Source organism: Callorhinus ursinus, unplaced genomic scaffold (assembly GCF_003265705.2).
Source record: "Callorhinus ursinus isolate GAN/ISIS: 27379988/994484 unplaced genomic scaffold, GSC_fseal_2.0 scaffold14, whole genome shotgun sequence".
In the NCBI taxonomy this organism is placed as follows: Eukaryota; Metazoa; Chordata; class Mammalia; order Carnivora; family Otariidae; genus Callorhinus; species Callorhinus ursinus.
This window is the reverse complement of record NW_027397076.1, coordinates 24100160-24115399: the sequence shown is the minus strand read 5'-3', so window position 1 is coordinate 24115399 and position 15240 is coordinate 24100160. Positions and strand designations below refer to the sequence as shown.

The following is a 15240-nucleotide window of genomic DNA, read 5'->3' as shown; positions in this document are numbered from 1 at the left end:
ATCACTGGAACCTCTGGCATCTTCAAGAGAAAAATAAGTAAGCAGATAATGGGAATGGAGCAGTTACTTTCCTTCATTAATAAAAACTAAACAATCAGATTAAACCATGCTTCTGCTACTGGGTAACCCACAGGCAAATCACTTTACTTTTTGAAACTTCTGTAGAATGGGAACAATAGTGCCTACCAGGAATGCCTCATAGTGCTGTGTGCATGATTCACTGAGTTCATTATTATCTTAATAAATATTTATTGAAAACTATGTATGTAACAGACACTATAGTAGATAAAACAGGTGTAGGGGTGAACAAGGTAGTCTAGGTCTTTGCTCTTTGTAGCTTTTACTATCTAGCACTCTGCCATTCAAAGAGCAATGCATACTGGTAACATCGGCACCCCCTGGGAGCTTGTTAAAAATCCAGCATCTCAGGCCTTCCTCAGATGTCCTGAATCAGAATCCGTATTTTAACAAGATTCCCAGGTGAGTCATATGTACATTAAAGTTTGATGAGCACTGGCTAGCAGGTATTATGAAAACTAATTCTGGATTTAGGAAAGTGCTATGCAGATATTTTTAAAAGGCCAGTTATTCATATAATAAGAAAGGGAAGATACAAATCGTATTTAAAATTTCCAAGAAATATATGCATATGTGCTTACTTAAATCAGATAATTTCTGTTAAAATTATGGGGACAAGATAAGTTGTAATTATTTATATTACTATTTATATTACTATTAGACATTCATTTTATTTTTTTATTTTATTTTTTTACATTTTTAAAATTTTATTATGTTATGTTAATCACCATACATTACATCATTAGCTTTTGATGTAGTGTTCCATGATTCATTGTTTGCATATAACACCCAGTGCTCCATTCAGACATTCATTTTAACACTAAAGGAGTGAAGAATAATAATGTCAGGAAAATATATGCGATTTCTGGAGGAAACTGTCCACTGAAGCTCACATAAGAGAAGACAAGAGAGATGAAGTTACTTGGTTCAAATCAGGTTAGGTCATTCTTGGAAAATACTATCTCATAGCACTTGGTCTTTGTGGAAAGACAAACAAAAAACATGAAGGGAAAAACCTTTTTCCTTGTGAGGAAGAAAATACAGTTAAGGCTGAGAATAAGAAACAGAGAGATGAGAAAGGAAATAAGAGAGATCACTTGAGACAAGAAAAGGGTCCGAAAAGGAAAGAATAATTTAGAAAGTATATACTATGTCTCCTGTGGGTGCTCCAGACGTCAAAAAGAAGAGTATAATGTATTTTAGGGTTTGATATTCCTGAACAGTCATAACAGCCACAAACGATTGCCAGTAATTTAGCAGAGACACTATGTCAAGGACAAAATCCACACACACAACCTCATACTCAACCAAATTGCATGCAATTGCCTATGACAAGTCCTTGTTGGAATCCTCTTATCATGGCAAACATCCTTGGTATTCTAAATAGTGCCATGAATGGGGAAAGAAGAAAAATATCCCGAGCCTGGGGCACAAATTTTCTGTGGAAACAAACAAGAAAAAAATTGAACAGCTCTACAAGTAACTGTGGTTCATATGCAAAGACAGTTGTAAATTGTATAGACACTATCCATATAAAATACACACTCTCAAGCACTGTTTCCTAAAAGGTAAGTAAAGAAGTGGACAAAGGTGACATTTGTCATTATAGAGCAGTCAGCTTCAGTTTCAGTACTGAGATGATTCCAGAATTAAACCTCCTATTATTGATTTTAAGCTTGCTAGAAGAAAACAAGTACTGGAACACAGCCAAAGTATTGCGCCAACAATGTCGGATTAAACACTCCAAATTCTGCTACTTGGGCAGTACACTATTAACCAAAAGACTGCTTACGAACAGCAGAGAACTGAATGCAGTTCACCTGTCCTTGGGTGGTATTTACAGTGTGATAGCAATAGAGCATCAGTACATCTATTTACCAAATATTCATGAGGCCATTAATATGTACCTGTTGTAGTGTGTGAGCAAGTTTTCAATCAAATTGAAGATATGAAAACCGTGGTAGCAACTGAATGAATGTCAATCTTTCATGTGGAAACCAACCCCATACTTATCATAGGTCTTATAAGTGGCCTCTGTAACATCCCCATCATAACGTTAATGCTTAGATGTCACCAATAGTGAGGTCCATTAATTGTAAGTCTATTGTGTGTCTCGAGTGTTGTATATACAACACTGACATAGAGTGTGGAGGTGAGAGCAATCTCAAATAGGAAAGACAACAAATGATTTGATAATACTGACCATCAAATATTTGGAGGTCAACTGCAATGACAGTCATTGCTGTTAATTTATAGAGCAATGCAAACTGCAAACTAGTTGCCTCACTGGCCCCAGAAAAAATTAATTGACAAAGTAAAAAAAGAATTTAAAAAAGGCATTGCTTGCCATATTTACTATAGGTAAAACTTCCTGTTTTATTATTCATCTTCTCAGCGGTAAGTTCCCTGAAAGCAGGGATCGTGTTTACTATATATTGGTCACTCTTCTATTTGTAGCAAGTAGCACAGTGCCTGACATGTATCCATTCTAAACTTTTATTGAGGGTGTATTATATGACATCATTGTCATAGACATTAGAAAACGGAGTAGTCAACTAGAAAATGACTGTCCCTGACTTCTTGTCCCAGATTCAAGAAGCACCACCCCGCCCCAATATATAGTAGGATAAATAGAAGAAATCCACACCTAGAACCAACAGAGTGAAAATATCAAATACCAGAGACAAAGAACAGACCTTAAAAATAGGAGGAAGAGAGATTACTTATAAGGGAACTACAATTAGACCGACAGGCAATTTCTCAATAACAACAAAGAATTTCTCAACATAATCAAGAAATCCAGGTAAATTATCAAAATGTGAAGAGAAAGTTGTCATTCTGGAATTATATTCCCAGTGAATTTTTTTTCAAAAAGAAAAGATGAAATATAGATGTTTTCAAAGAGTAACATCCTTTATTGATCAGAGACCTTTACTAGAGGAATATCTATGGCATGTATCAAGAATAAGGAACTCACCAGGAGGAACACTGATATGCAGAGAGGAATGGTGAGCAATGGAAATGATAAAAACATATGAGAAAGCCGAAACAAACATTGTACAAACCAGTAATTATCATACTTTATATTAGAGATTCTTAACCAGAGAAATTTGTGAACATGTGCACCAATAGACTTTTCCAAAGATGCTCAGAATAGCCTTTTGAATAATAAAGGTTACATACTAATAATTGCTTTGAAAAAGCCGAGTAGGAGCAGAAGGGTAGAGTCACTTGAGGAGTATTGCTATTGATGGGAGAGCTCCTTTGTATTAGGAGAAAAAGGAAGCTCCCTCTGAGAGGTGACACCTGAATGATCTAAAAATCCTGACTTTTTAAATCTGAAAACCAAGGGCAGGACCTTGAGCTTGTGGTTATTTTATATAAGTTTGAGAAACCGGCCAGTATTTCTCTTTCTCTAACAACTTAAGTACAATAGTGGATAGCAGAGGATTAAAAAAAAAAAAAAAGACAGATTAGTCTAAATTACAGATGTGGAGAATTGGCCTGATATTTGGGAATCCTGCATTCTAGGCTGGACGAGACATGCAATTTTCTCGGCCTTCAATTTTATTGATTATAAAAGATGGAGTTGAATTTAGATGATGTCTAGTGTTCTTTCTAGCTTTAAAAGTATAGGATGAAATGAAGACCAATTGGGGACAATTTTTCTTAAAGAAGTTATCAGAGTAAGTGAAATATGTATATGTATGTGTAAAATTTTAAAAACTAGCTTGCTGCCACTTAATTGTTAAAACTAGTAGTAAATAAGCAGTTGGCCGGTTAGCTCAGTTGGTTAGAGCGTGGTGCTAATAAAACTAGTAGTAAATAGCAATATGCCTGTTCAGAGATACAGCAAGTTTTTCTTTAAAACAATGGAGTTTTCATTGAAATATTTTGTATATTCATATCCCTGGCTCAGCTATATGGGTTTTCATATGCATAAAGGTCAAGGTCCATTAATTAAATAGATTTTCATATTCACAAAGAAGTGGTCATTTGAAGCAGCCACATATTAATTTTCTATTAAATGAGGATCTTCTCAAAGATAAAGCAAAGGTGATTCAGATCCCTCTGAGTTGGGCAGTGCTTTCTCAGATTCTCACAAACCCATGGTTTTAGTAGCTGAATTCCAATAAGAGAGAAAAATGGAAGACAGTCTGTTTTTATTTGTACTTTGATTGCAGTGCCTGATTTTTAGATAAAACTAAAGAGCCAGATGATTACTCCATCATTTCATCAGCTACCTTATCTCTTATAATCAATAAAAGGCAGCCTGAGTCAAATTTCGGTTTACTAATTATAAGAATTATGCAGCATTCTTTGCTTCCTATCCTCTTTGAACATTTTTACGGGATTAAAGCTAACTTGTCAAATGCACTCCCTCCATTGATTATCAACACATCACAGTTCAGTTAGAAAATGTACCAAAGCATCTGCAACACCAGTTTCCCTGTTTTCTTTCTCACCTCGAATGGGACGATGGAATCATTTTTTTCTATTATCATTTCACTGTATTGAAAAAAAACATTTGAAGTTGGATTTTTCAAAGGAAGTTACTTAAAACAAACATGTTCTCTTAAATCTGATCCAAGTGTGGCTTTAAAGAAAGAGTTTCTCTGCGGCTAGGAACAGCTTCAAGGCTATAAATCAACATACTACATTTTATAATTTTAAATTTCAAAATTCTTTTTTCCTTTCATTTTAATATGTACTTACTGTTTATCTCTGTCTGAATTCAGTGTATGCTTTGTTTAAATACAGGGGTTGAACTATGTCTGAATATGACTTCAATTACGGGAATTAAAAAGAAAAGACTACATCTTGGCTAGAAGTAATTAATACTCTTTGTATTTTTGGGAAATGAAAAATGATGAGCAGGTTGAAGGGTAATTTATGTATAAGAGGAAAGGTGAGGAACTAACCTATTAGCATGTTAATTAAGTAGAGTAAGATTAATATTTCATACAATCATTTGTTTTAATAAATGTATTTAAGCCCATTCTACCTGTCAGGGAGAGATAATGCCCTTCAGGTTCTGAAATGTTGTGGGACCCTATGGCATTTTCAAAGAAGTCAAATCAATTTTCAAATGATACCATTTGTGCACTGCTTTTTATTTAAAATAACAAAAAAAAATCTTTCATATGGAACTACGCTTAAGATCTGAAATAATTATTTGAATTTTTGAGCCTTTCTTGTTTATTGATGCTTATCTAAGGCTGTTTTGTATTCATTTTACATGTTTGGACAAATACACACAGATTAAATTTGTTTACAGTTTTATTTTGGAAGAGAGAGTTCTGCACAAAACACTTAAGTTTTCCTTCTTTTCTGTGATCAATTAAGCTGATCCTTTTCTGTGATTAATTAAGCTGATATTGAAATCTAGTCTGACTTTAGAGACTCAAGATGAACAGATTAAGGGTAACTACAAAAGACTATATTGTGGAAAATATAACATTTACTCTTCAAATTATCCCAGAAGCAAATAAATGAAAATTGTAGCTCTCTTTTATTAAGCATCTATTAAGGACCAGGCATTATACTGGATTTATAAGTCACAATAGTTCTTTGAGATAGTAACAATATTTATAAGAATAAATGTTAATAAGAAACTTAGGTTCAGGGAAATTTAGTAAATTGCTCAAAGTCATAGAATTATTAAGTGACCAAGCCAGGATTCAAATCCAGAATTTTTGGATTCCCAATCCTAGACTCTTCCCAATTTACCACTTCCTGTGTCAAATCAAATGTTTCAAGATCATTAAACATTACTTTAATCAAAAATATAGGGGCTTAAATCTTAAATATCTGTTTTTTATATGTATGAATCACTTTTTTAAAGATTTTATTTATTTATTTGAGAAAGAGCGAGAGAGTGAGAGAGAGCACGAGAGCCGGGTGAGGGGCAGAGGGAGAAATGGGTTCCCCGTCCAGCAGGGAGCCTGATGCGCTGCTCCATCCAGGGACTCGGGACTCGGGGATCATGACCTGAGCCAAAGGCAGATGCTTAACTGACTGAGCCACCCAGGTGCCCCTTGAACCTCTTTCTATTTCATACAGCCAGAATATTTTATGTTATGTAAGGATTTAGTTTTTGAAGCAAGTGATAATTGTCAATTTTTAATATTTTCTATAAAATGCAACATAGAGTTCTATGAAAGGAGGTTGCTTGCCTGGTATTGTTCACCCTGGGCACCAAAAATTTGATTGCAGCAGCAAGTAAAATCTACCTCATAAAATATCTAGAGTGAAATTTATAACAAAAATGTTTGTGGATAATGATTAACTTTAACTCAATGAAATGAGTGAAATTTAGAAACATTTTACCAGAAGGTTTACCTAAGCATCAGAATATACCATAATTATAAATTATATATAAAGTGTAATTTTTTAAAAAAGATTTTATTTATTTGAGAGAGAGAGTGCATGAGTCAGGGGATGGGGAAGGGGCAGAGGGAGAGGGAGGAGCAGACTCCCTGCGGAGCAGGGAGCCCAACAGGGGGCTAAATCCCAGGACCCTGAGATTATGACCTGAACTGAAGGCAGATGCTTAACCGACTGAGCCATCCAGGTGCCCCTAAAATGTGATATTTTTACATACATATTATGCTGTACTGAGGAAATGAGGAGACCTTTAAGGTCACTGCGACTAAAAACACGAAGGTCCACACCATTTTCTCTCATGACTTCACTCACTATCTCTAATCAGTGACTTCCAGGTTTATAATTCCCATCAATCTTTCCCTTTACAAGTCTTCTTTATAAGTGTATTCAATTTGATACTAGTTACTTGGCACTTCCCCCTTGAATCTTTCATAGGACCATTAAATTCAACATACTCAGAAAGTGGCAACATATCCTATTTCCACTCTTCCTTGAGGATTCCCTAACCTAGCACAGAGTAGTCTCTCATATGCTCCAGTCAGAAACCTGGGCATCATGCCTGATTCCTCATTCTCCCCAACCTTCTACACCCAGTCCATTACCAGGGCTTTTCTTTCCACCCTGTAGTAGCCTTCAAGTCAGCCTCTTCCTCTCTAGTCCCAGTCCAACCTCCTGAGTCTAAGCTAACAAATCTCTTTCATGGGTGACTTCCATGGCTCCCTAACTAGGCTCACTACATCTACTCCTGCCACCCGTGCAATCTTTTCTTTCTTTCTTTCTTTTTTTTTAAGATTTTATTTATTTGACAGAGAGAGACATAGTGAGAGAGGGAACACAAGCAGGGGGAGCGGGAGAGGGAGAAGCAGGCTTCCCGCGGAGCAGGGAGCCGGATGCGGGGCTCGATCCCAGGACCCTGGGATCATGACCCGAGCTGAAGGCAGGAGCCTAACGACTGAGCCACCCCGGCGTCCCCGTGCAATCCTTTGTTAATACAGTAGCTAGAGAAATCATTTTCAAACAAGAATTTTTATCCTTTTCCTCCTGTGCTTAAAACTCTTGCACATCTTCACATTGCTTCTAGGATCATGTCTAGATTTTTAAACATGGCATACAGGGCTTTGTATAAATGATACCTACTTCATCTTGAAACATTTCCAGTCTCCTGCCAATTCTACACCAGTCATCTATACCAGTTCCTGCAATATGCCATATTCTTCTCCTCCCCAAATCATTCCTTATGAAGTTAGTTGGAATTAAGGTCTTTTGTGTGATGGAAAGATCAATAACACTGGCTTAAATGAGAGCGCTTATTTCTCTTTTACATAAAAGTTCTAGGGTTCTAGGGATATGTTGGCTGAGACCCATGATTCTTCTATCTCGATGCTCCACTGTGTGTGTCCTCAACCTCATGGTCCGAAGTGGCATCTCTGAGCAGAAGGAAAAAAAAAAAAAAAAAGACACAGCAGAAGAGGCAAAGGGTCCATGTACTCTCTCTCTTAATATTCCTAGAAGCACCAAATAGCATTTCCTGTATCCACACCATGTGTTAAGTTTAATTGGATGGCCACAGCTGGATGCAAGGAAGGCTGGGAAATGTAATCTTTATTTCGGGTGCACATGTCCAGCTAAAAATTTGGGTTAGACAATTTTCTTTAAAGGTCATCACTTCTTCCCCCTTTTCTAAAAGGTCATCACTTCTTCTGAATCTGTGCCTCGGAATATAGACAATCATCCTACTACCCAAGAAGAAAGAAAAGATGGATATGGATAGACAACATAAGTATAAGCCAGGGCTACACTGGCCCTCCGTCTCCCTCTGTCACCCCATGTTACCTATACTCTTTGCCTGGCAATTCTTAACCACCTTCTGTGTCTCAGTCTGAAGCCGTTTCCCTAAGGAATCCTTCTCTGACTGCGCCCCCCACCCGCACCTTCTATATTCCTATCCCAGCATCTAATTCATGTTCCCAATTAGGATTTTTTAATAGACTGTTTTTTAGGCAGGTCCTGTATACTCCCTGCCCCAATATATGCATAGCCTCCCCACTTTCAACATCTCCACCACAGTGGGACATTTATAACAGTTTATGAACCTATATTGACACATCATAATCACCCAAAGTTCATAGTTTACATTAGGGCTTACTCTTGGCATTGTACATTGCATGTGTTTTGAGAAATGTATAATAACATGTGTCCACCATAGTATTATACAAAAACAATAGTTTTGTTGCCCTAAAAATCTTATGTGCTCTGATTGTTCATCCCTCCCTTCCCCCAACCCCTGAAATCACTAATCTTTTTTTATTATACCCATTGTTTTGCCTTTCCCAGAATGTTGTATCATTGAAATCATATAGTATATAGTCTTTTAAGGTTGGCTCCTTTCACTTAGAAATGTGCATGTAAAGTTCTCCATGTCTTTTCATGAAAAGACATATTAGCTCATTTCTTTTTAGTGTGAATAATATTCCACTACCCCGTTTATTTATCTATTCACCTACTGAAAGACATCTTGGTTGTTTCCAAGTATTGGCAATTATGAATAAAGCTGCTATAAACATCTGCGTGCTAGTTTTGGTGTGGACATAGTTTTCAACTCCTTTGGCTAAATACCAAGGAACATGATAGCTGGATCATATGGTAGGATGTTTAATTTTGTAAGAAATTGCCAAACTGTCTTCTAAAATGGCATTTTGCACTTCATTTCCTATTTTTCCACATCCTCACCAGTTTTTAGTGTTGTCAATGTTCTGGATTTTGGCCATTTTAATAGGAGTGCAATGGCATCTCATTATTTTAATTTGAATTTCCCTGATGACGTATGATGTGAAGCATTCTTTCAAATGCTTATTTGCCACCTGTATATCTTCTTTGGTGAGGTATCTACTAAAGTCTTTGGTCCATTCTTTAGACAGGATGTTTGTTTTCTTATTGTTCAATTTTAAGAATTCTCTCTGCATTTTGGATAACAGTCCTTTATCAGATACGTCTTTTGCTAATATTTGTTACCAGTCTGTGGCTTGTCTTTTCATTCTCTTAACAGTGTCTTTTGGAGTGCAGAAGTTTTTAATTTTAATAGTCTTGCTTGTCATTTATTTTTTCATGGCTCATGCCTTTGGTGTTGTATCTAAAAGTCATTGCCATAGCCAAGGTCATCTAGGTTTTCTCCTACATTATCTTTTAGGAGTTTTATAGTTTTATGATTAGGTTTATGATCCATTTTGAGTTAATTTTTGTGAAGGATTTAAGGTCTGTACCTAGATTCTTTTTTTTTTTTTTGCGTATGAATGTCCAGTTTTTCTATCACCATTGTTGAAGACACTATTGATCCATTGTATTGCCTTTGCTCATTTGTCAAAGATCAATTGACTATATGTGGATATATTTCTGGGATTTCTATTATGTTCCATTGCTCTATTTGTTTATTCTCTCAACAATACTATACCGTATTGATTACCATAGATTTATAGTAAGTCTTAAAGTCAGGCAGTGTCAGTCCTCAGAGTTTATTTTTCTCCTTTCATATTGTGTTGGCTATTCTAAGTCTTTTACTTCTCCTTATAAACTTTAGAATCAGTGTGTCGATATCTACAAAATAACTTGCTGGGATTTTGACTGGGATTGCATTGAATGTATAGATCAAGTTGGGAAGAACTGACATCTTGACAAATATTGACTCTTTTACACATAAACATGGAGTATCTTTTCATTTTTTAGTTATTTAAACATTTCTTTTATCAGAGTTTTGTAGTTTCCCTCATATGGTACATATTTTGTTAGATATAATAATATTTTTAAAAATTTAATCATTCAATTATTTCCAAAATTTTAAGAACTATCTACTTTTTCAGTAGACTGTTAGTTACATGAGATCAAAGCCAAAGACTACATTGTTTATTACTATAGCTCTTGTGACACATAATGGACACCTAAGGAATATTTATTAAATAAATGGAATGAAGAATGCTACATGTGCTGAGCAATATCATATAGTGAAAACGGGTGTTATCTCCCCAACATCTATCTATCCCAAATGGATGGTCCAGCCACATGGTAATAAATTACCTCTTAGCAGTGATTTTTTCCAAGAAGAGTATGGCTGTTCTGTCTTATGAAATGTTAGGAGAAGTGCTGGGGGATTCTGGGGAAAATATTCGTACTCTTAAAAGAGCCACTGTAAGAGGTGTGTTCCCTTCTTCATAGGCATGTTGCTGGATCTGGATCCAAAACCTAGAAGTTATGCAGCCATCCTACCACCAGTGCCAGCATGAAGACAACGTCAAGGATGGATGTACAGAAAGATTTATGAAAAATAAATCCCAAATTAATCCTTGAATAATGTAATTGAACTCATGAATCAACCACTCCGGAGTCTGCTTTTCCTCCAGATGTCATATTCTGTGAAATGATCTGTGTCCTAGTTGTTTGAGCTAATTTAGCTTCGGTATTGTGGGAGCAGTTGGGTATTTTAAAATTCTTTAAGTTTGAAAAGTTCCTGTTTGAGGTCTACCTTAGCTATATTCAAATATCCCCAGTTGGATAGAAGCATGAAGATCCTAACACTTCCTTGTTGACCCTATTTGATATAGCCACCTTCTTCTCACACCCACTTCCAAAAGTACATACACTATGTGCTCTAGTTCTGCCCTAGGTCATCTTTGTACATATATCTTGACTGGATTCTACTAGGTATTAAATAGGTATTTTTATTTTTCTAAGTGTCATGTATATTTTCTTTTCAAAAAATCCAGGATATAATACTTATCACCACCTTAATTTATTGAGGTATAAAAATAATAACCTCAAATTTGACCTTCATAAAAATATATTCTTATAGAAGAGTGTATTAAAATCTCCTCATATAATCTTTGTCTTTTTTTACTTTTTATTATCTAATTCCTCTGTATACACACATATGCACTCATGCATGCACACACGCCCCACCACACTTTCTCTCACATTCCTTTAAATTTCAACAATTATCTTTGGGCTGCCTGCATAACTTGGAAATGAAGGGAATTAGAATGTTAAGTGGATTAAAAGGTTAATTGCCTAATTTTAGTTTCTTTCCTGAAAAAACTATTTTGACCTATACAAGTTTCCTTTCCAGAAGCTAGGAATCCTTTGAAATATACTTGAATGAATTAGTCTTTATCTCCCAAGTTAACTACTTTTATATAATAGTTCTAATGTTAGTTTCTTGGTAACTGATATTTTTCTGTCTTTTTCTGCTACCATGTCTGGGGAATTATGATCTCTAAACTTTGTTTCTTTTAACAATTATACTAAGAAAATATTTTGGGAAATGTCATAAACATCTGAATAAGCCTACAATATTTCTTATTTTTCAAGATACCATCTGGAAAATTAGTGAAAGTATCTGAAAAATTAGAGATATTTCAGAAAATATTTTACTTTTAACTAAATACTTATGGTGACAAAGTGGCCCTTCAAAGGTATTAGAAAAATACTTCATTTGCAAGATCTTACATAACAAAAACCTTTGCTATATCCCAGTATAATTCTCTAAGGTACTGATGAAATACTGCAATTATTCTCAGCATACCATTAACATTTAAGCATCTCACATTCAGTAATGGGAATTTGAAATGTTTCATGTCTTAAATGTCCCCAAAGTGTTATTTGCTTGAATTTTCTAACTTTGCTTACATGATAAAAATAAAGCTAGTATTGATTTGATTGGGCTCAGCTCCTTGAGTTTCATTCTGGATGATCGAACTTTCCTATGTACACATCTGATATCTTTGATTTGAATTCAGGGATATATTTAAAACATACTGTTTCTATGGACTATTAAAGCACTACCCTGAAGAAGTGACATTTAAAAAGTTGACTATTGCTTCCACTCCTGTATAATTTTTAGGAACTTATAAAAGTAGAGAAAAACCTGTGGTAGGGCTTTCAGAATTAATATCCTCATTTCATGAAATTATTATTTTTCTTTCACCAATTGAGAAGACAAGGTTCTCAGTTGATGGGTTTTAATTCTTTTCTTTCTAAAATTGTCACCTTCGTTGGGAATGTGTCGACATTTCCATGAAGGAAAGGTAGTGGAAAGAAAAGTACCCAATGTGATTGTCAGGAAGGAGAGAAAGCCAAAGCGATAGAGCCTGAAGGCATAAGGCAGGGAAAAAATGCAACAAGAAAGGAGAAAAGAGAAATATAAAAAATCAGAGATTAAACAGCATAAGAAAAATGCCCGTATTTCTGACACAGGAAGCTTGCTAGGCCTGGGTAGAATTCATCTGTGGATGAGCAGGTGACTAAAGAGAAAAAGCAAATAGAGTTGACTGAGTTGGGCCGGGAGCAGTCATTACCTCATGAGAACATTTATATGGCTTCTCTCTAAAGGCCAGTAAACTAACACATGACCTGGCTGACATGAAGCACTGAGCAAAATGGGTCAATACCTCAGAGCAAGTCTGGTAGAGACCTGGTTCGTTTCCTGTGTCTTTGGTTGTTTACAAAATTATGAAATATAAAATACGCCCCAAAGGGTATATATTAAGGGTGCAAAGTGATGTTCCGTAATCTAGTTATCATTAGAAGCTCTTACAAATATCGATACCCAAACACCTCCGGATAATTAAATTGGTGTTGGGGCATCAATTTTTATGGGGTTTTCTTTTGTTGTTGTTGTTTTTTTTTTTTTTCCCAGCTCTTTAGATAAGTGTACTGTGCAGCCTGGATTGAGAGCCACTAGTAAAAAAAGTCTTCTATATTATAATATTTCATTAAATTAACTTTTGGAGGTGCCTCTATTTGACACATATAGTTCCCCCCCCCCAGTTTTATTGAGACATAACTGCCATACATCACAGTGTAATTTCAGTCATACAACATGATATTTCCCTGGCCAAACAGGTCCGGTGGTTTTGCTCTGCAAACTATTGGCCCTTCCTGCCCTTCTCTCAGCTCCAACACCCCTGGGCCACATAGTTCCCAGATGTTCTTGTCAGCCCCCCTGGCCAGATGGGGCTGGGAGCCACGATGGGTGGGTGGAGCTGCCTCAGCCCCCTCGCCTGGGTGGGAAGGGGAGCGGCCATCCCAGGCAACTCTTACACAGACTCCAGCTGGAAGGAGCCAGGAGCTCCTCATAGCCTTGATTGTGAATTAATCCCCCAGTCTGTGCTGTGTGTGGCACAGAAACCCTCCATGCCTGGTCCTGGCTTTGCTCTGGGGGTGATCGGCTCTGTCTACCTGCCTCTTGGTTTGAGCATTGCTCTGCTACATAGCTTCCAGGGATTCCTGCTGGCTCTTCTGGTCAGATGTGTCTGAGAGGCACTCCCTGCAGTAGGTGGGGCTGGGATTCAGCTTCTTGCCCTTGGGATGACAAAACTCCTCATTAGAGGATCTGAATCAAGCAGATCTTCACTCTACAGAGTTCCCTGGTCAGAGGGCACCACCAATTTGCTGTTGCAGATGAGCAAAACCACTGGTTGGGTTCTACTTGGACAGCAGGTATAAACTCTGCCAAACTTGGTGTGCTAGTTGTTGCTAAACTCTCCCCTTTGCTCCATCATAGTCAGATTCCCATTAACTGAGCCTGGCAGATTCCCCTGCAATCGCACGAGGCAAGTTTAGCATCGTGACACCCACAGAGCCAGAGCGACACACAGTGCTGAGGATGGCAGTGCTGGTTGTCCCTCCAGGTTCTCTTGTCCCACTGGTGGAGCTGAAGGCTCAGGGGAGTGCTCTCCATCATGTGGTGTGCTGGCCTGGGAGAGGGGCAATGTAGTCAACATCTCTTTCACTTCAAACGCAGTCTGTCTTGGTATCTGTGGTACAGGGGTGCCTGTTGTAGGATTTGCTTGTTCTTGAATAGTTGTTAGTTGTTCTTCTTATGAGAGGAAGTGAAATCAGGAATGACCCATGTCACCGTCTTGGTGATGTCACTTGTATATAGTTATTGTTCATTCGTTTTTTATTGTTGAATAGTATTCTGTTGTATGAACATAAACCATTTTACTGTGAGATCTTGTAGCACCTTCTGCAAACTAAGTCTCTGTTTGTTTGTTTTTTTCATGGCCAATTGATTGGAAGGAAATCTTATTAGGCTGTAAGTATGGGTTAAGGGAGAAGGGGCAACACTGCAGGATTATCTGAACCATCTGTTAATTCAACTTCCTTGTGCCTGGAGACTTGCCTTGGACTGATATCTTTTATACCATTTCCAGGTAGTTGTGAATTGCTGCCCTGCCCCTTTAAAGCAAATGGACTGTAGCAGTAAGCCTATGCCTTGGGATCCGCTGGTCCTCTCACCTACCACACCACACAGAAACTGCAGGTCTGAAAGAGCCATGGAATGGATTTTTAAAGGTGCAACCAAAGTGCCTACTCGGAGGTGATATCCTGCAAAGATAGGGCACCATCCTCTCGAACACAGCATACGGCCTGATTAGAAACATGAAAATGTGTTCTGTCTCAAGTAGAATACAAAGAACCAGAAGCAAGGACTGGAAATAGGAGTAGCTTCGTTTACCATCCCTCTTGGTTATCTACTTGGGGATTTTAGATTTCCAGAACCTGGAACTATAAGCTTATGGAGATAGGCTTACAGTAATCTGAAGGAATGCCTCCTTCAGATTCAGAGTCAGAGTCAGATTCTTGTGAAATTTTATTCCATGGATGCTACCTGATCACTGGTGGTGGTTCCTCATTCTAGGAGACTAGCTGGCAAGAAAAAGCCGCCATATTGGCAACGGTAATGGACTCTTTCCCTTAGGAGAAGATGGAGCTTCTGTTGCACAG

The 15240-nt window shown here is 37.1% G+C and overlaps 1 long non-coding RNA gene across 5 annotated transcripts in view; it reads left to right on the top strand.

The window, feature by feature from the left end:
* LOC112831949 (uncharacterized) overlaps positions 1 to 15240 on the top strand; it is a 194619-nt gene that overhangs the window by 19115 nt on the left and 160264 nt on the right. For 2 of the 5 annotated variants that reach the window (XR_012380813.1, XR_012380810.1), the window contains one exon: positions 10672 to 12099. The exons of the other annotated variants lie outside the window; for them this stretch is intronic. This is a non-coding gene — a long non-coding RNA (uncharacterized lncRNA). Of the gene's footprint in view, positions 1 to 10671; positions 12100 to 15240 lie in introns of those variants that run through there. 5 annotated transcript variants of the gene reach the window in all.